Source organism: Bufo bufo, chromosome 6 (assembly GCF_905171765.1).
Source record: "Bufo bufo chromosome 6, aBufBuf1.1, whole genome shotgun sequence".
Lineage (NCBI taxonomy): Eukaryota > Metazoa > Chordata > Amphibia > Anura > Bufonidae > Bufo > Bufo bufo.
This window is the reverse complement of record NC_053394.1, coordinates 95,056,714-95,063,431: the sequence shown is the minus strand read 5'-3', so window position 1 is coordinate 95,063,431 and position 6,718 is coordinate 95,056,714.

Here is a 6,718-nt window from a genome sequence, read left to right as displayed (position 1 = left end):
ATCTCGAATTCGCAAATATATGACAAATATTCGCCCAAATATTTGTGAAATATTGCAAATTCGAATATAGCCCCTGCCGCTCATCACTAATTTTCATCAGGGGCAAAAACCTAGTTTTATTCATATGTAAATGAGGGCTTGAGAGTGCCCAGGGGCGGCGTTTGGGCTGTAAGTGCCCAGGCCGCTCTTCCTTCTTCTCACATAACCCCTCCCCAGCCTGTTGCTTGGCCCGCCCTGTAAGTCTCTTACGTCATCCAATGTACTGGCCGATATCCTGCCGGCGCATGCGCACTGTGATGACCATTGTGGGCAGCAGCATCGTTCCATGCAGTGCGCATGCGCTGGCGGGATATCGGCCAGTACACAGGATGACGTAAGAGGCTTACAGGGCGGGCCAAGCCACAGGCTGGGGAGGGGTTATGTGAGAAGACAGAAGAGCTGCCTGGGCACTTACAGCCCGAACGCCGCCTCTGGGCACTTGCGAGCCCTCATTTACATATGAATAAAACTCAGTTTTTGCCCCTGGTGAACATCCAAACAATCCAAAGGTACCATTTGACTGATCTATAGTTATGCTACAGTGCTATGTAAGTGGTCTATAAGGGCAAATTGTGGTGACGACTCCGTTTAACATCGTTAACAATGCACTGCTGGGCACAGGTCCCTCACATGAGGATTATTTTACATGAGCAAATGTTCTGCCCTAACAAGCACCGATCAATGATGCAGCACAGTGTTCAGCGTTAATAGGCCATCAATATTAGAATGGGTGGGGGCCGACTGCTGGCACACTCAGCAATCAACTGTTGGAAGGGCTGCCGCACTTGTCCATGGTCATCAACATTTAACACCTAGAAAAACCTCTTTAATGCTGCATAAAAGATCTGATGTTGAGTGATCAGAAGTGTGTTAACTCATTCAGTGATCAGCAGCATGGTAACACATTGGGTGATGAGCAGCATGTTAACACGTTTGGTCATCAGCAACTTGTTAAGATGTCAGGAGATCAGCGGCATGTTAACACATTGAGGGATCAGCGGCATGTTAACACATTGAGGGATCAGCGGCATGTTAACACATTGAGGGATCAGCGGCATGTTAACACATTGAGGGATCAGCGGCATGTTAACACATTGAGGGATCAGCGGCATGTTAACACATCGGGGGGTCAGCAGAGTGTTAACACATCGGGGGGTCAGCAGAGTGTTAACATACCTGGTGATCAGCAGCACGTTGACACGTCGGGTGATGATCAACAGTATGTTAACACATCGGGGGATCAGCAGCATGTTAACATGTCAGGGGATCAGCAGCATGTTAATATGTTTGGTCATCAGCAACTTGTTAACATGTCAGGGGTCCATCAGCATATTGACACACTGAGGGATCAGCGGCATGTATATACTTCAGTGGATCAGCAACATGTTAACATACTGGGTGATCAGCAGCACGTTGACATGTTGGGTGATCAGCAGCGTGTTAACATATCCAGGGATCAGCAGCATGTTAATATGTCAGGGGATCAGCAGCACATTGACATTTTGGGTGATCAGCAGCGTGTTAACATGTCAGGGGATTAGCAGCATGTTAACACATTGGATGATCAGCAGCGTGTTAACATGTCAGGGGATTAGCAGCGTGTTAACACATTGGATGATCAGCAGCACATTAACATGTCGGGTGATCAGCAGCATGTTAATATGTCAGGGGATCAGCAGCATGTTAATATGTCAGGGGATCAGCAGCATGTTAATATGTCAGGGGATCAGCAGCATGTTAACATACCGGGTGATCAGCAGCACATTGACATTTTGGGTGATCAGCAGCATGTTACCAAATGTGGGGATCAGCAGCATGTTAACATATCCAGGGATCAGCAGCATGTTAACATGTCAGGGGATCAGCAGCATGTTAACATATCCAGGGATCAGCAGCATGTTAATATGTTTGGTCATCAGCAACTTGTTAACATGTCAGGGGTCCATCAGCATATTGACACACTGAGGGATCAGCGGCATGTATATACTTCAGTGGATCAGCAACATGTTAACATACTGGGTGATCAGCAGCACGTTGACATGTTGGGTGATCAGCAGCGTGTTAACATATCCAGGGATCAGCAGCATGTTAATATGTCAGGGGATCAGCAGCACATTGACATTTTGGGTGATCAGCAGCGTGTTAACATGTCAGGGGATTAGCAGCATGTTAACACATTGGATGATCAGCAGCGTGTTAACATGTCAGGGGATTAGCAGCGTGTTAACACATTGGATGATCAGCAGCACATTAACATGTCGGGTGATCAGCAGCATGTTAATATGTCAGGGGATCAGCAGCATGTTAATATGTCAGGGGATCAGCAGCATGTTAATATGTCAGGGGATCAGCAGCATGTTAACATACCGGGTGATCAGCAGCACATTGACATTTTGGGTGATCAGCAGCATGTTACCAAATGTGGGGATCAGCAGCATGTTAACATATCCAGGGATCAGCAGCATGTTAACATGTCAGGGGATCAGCAGCATGTTAACATATCCAGGGATCAGCAGCATGTTAATATGTTTGGTCATCAGCAACTTGTTAACATGTCAGGGGTCCATCAGCATATTGACACACTGAGGGATCAGCGGCATGTATATACTTCAGTGGATCAGCAACATGTTAACATACTGGGTGATCAGCAGCACGTTGACATGTCGGGTGATCAGCAGCGTGTTAACATATCCAGGGATCAGCAGCATGTTAATATGTCAGTGGATCAGCAGCATGTTAACATACCGGGTGATTAGCAGCACATTGACATTCTGCTAAAAAACTGGTTTTACTAACCTGTCACTCAAAGAAATAAGGTGCCCAAGGGGATGTCAAGGGATGCAAGGTGCCGGCCGCACCCACCGCCGTTCGTGCCCAGCGCCCTTTCCAGACTTCTGCACCGCCTCCTAATCTTCTGTGCCGCCTCTCGCTCTCCCTCCATCCCCCCTCCTCCCTCCCCCCTCCTCCCTGCTCTTTCTTGCTCGAGCTTGAAGTAATGGGGCAATCATATGCCAGTAGGGCCATATGTAGTGGACAGTGGACCCCATGGCAGTGATCAAAATGTCCAGTAGCATTATAGCAATGGGTAATGTTCACTGAGACAGAAAGGCCTGATGCTTAGTTATTCGCCCTTCTAATTACTCCATGACAATTGGGCGGACCCTCCCATCCCTTATTTTGCTAAAATGACTGTGCCTAGAGAGAAGAGAATCCTTCACAGGTCCATAACACCCAATAGAAAATTGACTGGGTCCAACATTGACTGTGTCCTTTCTCTCAAGGAATGGTCTGCTGCTACCTATTTATGTTCTTGTCTACAGTCATAGGGGTACTTCAGGCGCAGATTGTTGCGCTACAATCTGCGACTTCTCCCCGCTACGCCAGATCTAAAATAGTGGGCGTGGCGCAGGCGTAGAAAAAGGTGTGAATTTAGACAGCTCGGAAGCTGTCTTACATTTGGAACTGGCGGAGGATCCGCCGCTGTTATGAATAGGCCGGCTCCTCTTCATAACTTTGGCGGAACCACCGCCAGCTTAGGGGCTTATTAATGCCGGTCTTAATAAATGTACCCCATAGTATCTACTCTTTAGAAGCTAACACGCAGAGATTCCTCTGTTAGTGGTTAATCTTCCATGAGAACAAAGGCTCTAGCATTATGTAATCAGGGGCGCACCACCAATGAGGCCAGGTGAGGCGATATCCTCAGGCAGCACCAGGTAGGGGCAAGAGGGGAGCAGCAGAAGGGCCATGAGCGCTTTCATTGTGGCAAAGGGGTTAGGTTAAGAAATAGCATTTGGGGGGGGGGGGGGGGGGGCGCTGTTTCAGTTTTCGCCTTAGGCAGCAGAAAGGCTAGGTGCACCCCTGTATGTTATCCAACAGGGAGCTTTCCTAAGTGTAGGGGTTTAGCTCTTCTCTGGGGGTGATTCACACAAATATCGCCAGACACCAAGTTTCTGGTCCAAACATCACTTTATTTGGCTCCTCAGCAATCCAAACATAAATGGTACAAAATAAACGCCTGCCCGGCTGGGCTCTAACTAAACATATCATTTCCTGACTCACCTAAAGTCACAGTTCACACCCTGTGAACACATGCGGCTTTGTCAGCCAATGTCCCACAGCCTCCTGGCTGTACAGAGCACAGTACGCCCACTGTCTCCAGTTCAGTATTTCTTGTGGGGGATTGGGGCTCAGTAGTCTGCCTGACTATGGCCCTGCGACCCTCCCAGGCGTCGCTGCGTCACCCAACTCCAGGCTATCTCCCAGCCTTGTGGTCCCTCAGCCGTGCCCAGCTGAGACCACACAGACAGAGCCTCCAGGCCTCTGTCCACAGGTAACACACTACCCCCTTTCTGACACTCTGGGAGGTGCCTTATGCCAGGCTGATTACCTCCAGCTTCTCTCACCTGTGGTGGAACAGGGGTGTGGACCACACTATCCACCCCTTCCTTGCCTCTAACCTGAGTGAGACCTGTCACTGTCTCACATATCCCCCCCTTTTGTTCAAGCCCGTGAGGGTGAACACCTGCATAACCACGGGAGGCTGGTGAGAGGGTATAGACCTGGCCTGGACGTGGGGAACAGCCACCCACCCTGCTCTTTGGCTGCTCCCAATAAGAACCGGCCCAGATTGGCTTTACAGCCACACTAAGTAACCCAGTGTCAGCGAGCACTAGCTGCCGCTGACACAGAAAATTACCGGTTCTTATTTCACCGAGGCCAGGAACCTCGGTGACACGTACCTTCCCTTTGTTCTGCCAGACCCACGCCAGCAGAGCTTGGTTCATCACCAAAACCAACATCTTGCCTAACAGAAACTGCCTAAAGGCCTCATGTGCCCATCTCATGGCCAGATACTCTTTTCTTACTCTTTCCCAAGAGATGATGATGCGCTGTCGTATATTTTGATCTCTCTCTCTTTTTAGATCCTCTGGCTCCTGTACATGCGCCTCACGTCCTTTCTTGGACTGCTGCAGCTCTTGCCTAAACTGTTCCCAGTCATAGTCATATCCCGACACTTTCTCCTTTGCTTTGCAGGGCTCCTTCAGCAGAGCATGCTTGTCCCTACTCGCTTCTTTTACGTGCATCTGGGTCACTTCTTCCTTCTTTCCAACAGTAGTTACTCCAGCTACTATGACAGTTTTAGAGACCTCTGCTTCTTTAGTGGCTTTTTCCACTTCGGCCGCGGCTCCCTTTGGCTTAACTTTGGTCTCTGTAGAACCTGGGGACTTCATGTCAACCAGCATATCGGCCTTAACTTTTTTAGTCTTTGTCTTCTTGAAGTCTCCAGTCTCTTTGCCTGCCTTCTCATCCTTCTCGGACATGGCACCATAAACTTGCCCTGTTAACCCCTCCCCCTCATCGAGGCAGGAGGCACCAGGGTCTTCAGCAGACTCCTCGTCTTCTGTCATTTTCTCCAGAGGCTCACCCAGGACCCTGTTCTCATTTTGTGGAGGAGTCCGGAGATACAGCCCATCGTAATAGCCCGGATCCGAAAACTGATCGTTCACCTCCTCGTACTTCTTCCCCAGCAGGCTGCTGGCTATTTGGAAGGCCTTGTATGCAGAGGGGACGTCTTCCAGGCCTAGGCTACACGCTACCACGGGTCTGAGGTCTTCGGCATCCACATCAGCCCCATCATCTGGTTTAGCAGAAGCATCTTCCATCTTCTCTGCCACAGCCAGCACCACAGTGCCACCCTCTCCAGTCCCATTTTTAACACGCTCTGGCTTCTTGACATCTTCCAGAGAACTCTCCTCTTCAGGTTTCTCACCTTCCACCTGCTGTTTGAGAGCACACTTAGATTTCTCCAACTCATCTTTTAAGCTCATGAGATTTTCATTCTCTGCTCTGAGTTGCTTGTTCAGCCTCTCCAATTCAGCATGCTCCTCAAGCACTTTTTCCAGGGCTTTGGTCTCCTTTTCCCAAGCATCAGTCTCTGTTTGGTCACGTTTTTCACCATATCGAGCCGAGATGTATTTCTCTTCAGCTAGGAGCCAGTCACATTTCTCCTGTTTCTTCGCTGGATTAGACATAACTTGCTTCTGGTGGTCCAGGTCCACCATCAGATCATCCAATCCTCGCTGAAGTTTGTTCTTGGTTTTCTCCACCTTTTTGTATGTCCCACCCTGTTTCTCCAGGCGCTGAACCACCAACTCCATGTTTTTCAGCAGTTTCTTTTCAGCTTTTTGCACAAGCTTGTGGGAAGTGCCCCGCTTTTTGGCCTCCGGTTCCAGCTGCTCCTTGTTCGGCTCTGCTGCAGCAGATGTAGGAGTATCACCATTCTCTTTCTGGCTCTCCTTCTTTGCCCTTTCTGAAGCCTTCTTCAGTTGCTCTGTGAAGACAGCTAGTCCCGTCTCTAACGTTTCTAGGGAGCGTGAGGAGAGAGAGAGATCATCCTCCTGTTTGCAGCTGTACAGTCGTGTCAGGTCACCTACAACTGTCTGGATATGGGCTTCAGACCCTAGGCTGACGTCACCCGACTTAATTCTCATCTCGTCAGATATAACTGTCTGGTCGCTACTAGTAACCACCTTTGTTTCACAGGACCTTGACATGGTAGCTTCACTCTCTGGGTTGCTATCGGTCACAGCACATACGTCACCTATCCTGCTCGTGTCCTTATTAATTCTGACCTCTAGGGGCACCGATGAGCTAATCCCCACCTGGGACACTTCCT